The sequence below is a fragment of the Raphanus sativus genome, chromosome 7 (assembly GCF_000801105.2).
Source record: "Raphanus sativus cultivar WK10039 chromosome 7, ASM80110v3, whole genome shotgun sequence".
In the NCBI taxonomy this organism is placed as follows: Eukaryota; Viridiplantae; Streptophyta; class Magnoliopsida; order Brassicales; family Brassicaceae; genus Raphanus; species Raphanus sativus.
The window spans coordinates 1-3,319 of record NC_079517.1 but is presented as its reverse complement, the minus strand read 5'-3'; positions in this window follow the sequence as shown (position 1 = coordinate 3,319).

Below are 3,319 nucleotides of genomic sequence, written 5' to 3'. Positions count from 1 at the left end.
CCTAAACCCTAAACCCTAAACCCTAAACCCTAAACCCTAAACCCTAAACCCTAAACCCTAAACCCTAAACCCTAAACCCTAAACCCTATTTCCAAACATTCATTTATTAGGTTCATGAATGTAAAATATTATACTATAAAAGGATAACCAAATATCTATATTATTAAAACTGAATTACATTTCAGTTTTTTAGAAACATAGATAGTAATATTAAAAAAATTAATTATGTTTGGAAATAGATATAGCATTCGGTCGTTTTTTGCTTCCTTCACTAATGTCATTTTTCGTAATTTCAGTATCACACGGCTTTAACCAAAATCGAAATCAATAAAATATACATTATCAGTTAACTTACCATGTTTATCTGCTAACCAACTGGTTTGTTTAACTAAACAATTAAAAAAAACATCGTGTACAGAAAGTCATTTTAGATACGAAAACAACTAAAATTTGATTTAAGCGTATATCTCGAAAAAATGTTATTAAATTTGAATCAAAAGTGGATAAATATCCAAACAAATTTATCATTCTGGTATCTAAATAACCAGAACCAAACATGATCCGATCGAAATATTTCGGATATTCGAATGTATTTGAATCATATATACTTGAATATGTTATCTATTTCTATAGTTAATATCAAAGATATAAGCTATCTTAAAGTTGACTAAAATATTTGAAATATAAAAAACACCAAAAATACTTAAAATATATATTTCTTCTCCATCCAAATATTCAAGTTAAACATATTTTTAATTTAGGTAATTTGGCTTACATTACTCAAATTTACATGTTATAGTATTTTTATTTTTAGATTTAGGGAAATTTAAAGTATATAAATTTAAAAATTTTAAAAATAGTTTAAACGGGTTATCCGAACCCACAAAGATCTGAATTAAACCGGAATCAAAATTTATAAATAGCTGAATAGAGCTAGAATTTTTAAACTCAAAAATCTCAAACCCGAATAAATTTTAACGAAATTCGAATGGGTACCCAAATACCCAACCCTAGCTTAGTCAATATGAAATGATCAAATATTACAAATATATAATTAAGTATAAATAAATGAAAACTAAAACTGAAAATTAATACTTGTGCGGTCCTACGGGTCAAGATCTAGTAAATGTTAAATGTGGGTCTTCTATGTGAGGGACATATTGTATAGACAGGCTTCAAATCACCAACAAATTAAATCTAAACCTGCCATTTCTTTAAGTACTGGATCTCAAAAAAAATTAGAGACAAAAAGAATAGAGAGAAGATGATATCATTGAAGCACTTCCATCACTTATATTTATATAAATTTCAAATTATTTCTTTATTAAATGAGATCAATATATCAAATATACGCTCGATGATACTGATTGGCAAATTGCAAGTTAAGATTTCTTCAAAAAAAAATTGTTTTCGGAAGTTGATAAATACGGCTGAATACTGTTTTAGGTTAATATTAAACATTTGAATCAAGGATTTCGTTTGTGATGTAAAGATTAAGAAGGTAGTATAAATAACGGCAAACTAATTTTATCTCCACATAAAATTTTGTGATTGCAATCAAGACTTTCCATATACAATACAATATTGACCTAAATAATAATCTAAATTTGCGTGGAGATCAATATATTGATAAAAAATATCACTCACTAATATTCTAAATCATAAATGCATTAAATTAAAGATCATAACTTGCAAATCACGATTATGAATTGATATCATAAAGTGTATCATTTACATTTAAATATATAGAAATTTGATTTCAAATAAATTAGTTTATCTGTGAAAACATTTCAACTTAAATTGTTCTTATATTTTTAATGTTGGAAATTAATATTCATATTTTCTGTAATTTAATTTTTGTTTGCGTTTGTAAAATAAAAATCACTATAAGAAAATACATATACAAAAACTACAAAAGAGATTTTGCAGGTACAAAAAATATTATAACAGGGGCTTACTTTTTTTTTTTTGAACTAATAATAATGATGAACTAACGTAACTAATCGATTATTTCATTAGTTGATACCAGTACATATAAAATCCAGAAGACGAACCTTCAATGGTTGTTAAATATGTCCCAAAACAATGGAGTTTATTACTCTTTCAATATTTCTTACCTTCTTTTGTTTCCGAAATTATACCTGTGAAATCTCTTTTGTAGTTTTTATAATATTTATAAACTAATCGATTATTTTATTTCAATGAAATATTTAGCAACAAAATAAAACAAACTAAACAATAGACAATAAATAACTAAAAATAACGCTTTCAATAGTTTAGTTCTGGCAAGATTTGTACATAGTTCATCAATTAGAATCTTAAGATCAAATGCTAAAAACAACAATGGTACAAATCAAAATATGAACGATACGTTGCAAAGGCTTTATTATTCAGAAACTGAAAACCAAAATAAAATTCAAATTAATATGCAACTCACATGAAAAGGCTTTTCTTGCTATCCTCAAAAACAAATCCTGTCAATGTAGTTTGTGTAAGCAAACATAGAAGTAAAATAATTAACAGATGAAAATGTTCATATATGCTTACTTGTTTTTGAAGGCTTCTTTTTTTAGGAGTTCAGGGTCAAACAAAATGTGAGAACATGAAGCTCCTCGTCTATTTGAAGTCACCTGCTTATATATTTGAATCAAAAAGAGAAATCAAATCCTTTTTATCCTTGTTTCAGAAAAGGATCAAACTAAGAAACCAAAACCTTTTTAAATGTCGCATTTTGTCTTCCTACAAAAATTTACCATATGAAAGTGTTAGTTGTTTGGTTAGACAGAGCTAAGTTGATATAGGGCATATTGCAATAAACTAAAAAAAAAACTTATTTTTGCATCCATGAAAAAATATTATAAAAGTTTCTACACCTTTAGCCTAGTATTGTTTCCAAAAACTTTTTACATCTCTTTTTCACCTTTGAAATGTTTCAACTCAGATATTGAGTGCATAGAACTCATTTTTTGTTAGATTGCATACCGGTTCGAACTTGGTTGGTAATGATGCTGAGTAAATGAGTTTGAAAAGTCATATATAGTCAGGCAACTTAGGGTTTAGGCACACAAGAATTACCAGAAACAAATATTGAGTAGTTTACCCAAAATTTACGCTATTACTATATTTAACTACACGCATTATCGCCTTCCAAAATTTGGTTAGTACTATATTTTCGAAACTAATATAGGAAACAATATTCAATACGATATTTGACCAAATATTAAGTGTATAGTATAAACTTAAAATGATAACTATTTCTGTGGAGGATTTGGCATAAATTACGGTTATATTAAATGACATACTAAATTAGTTTAAAATT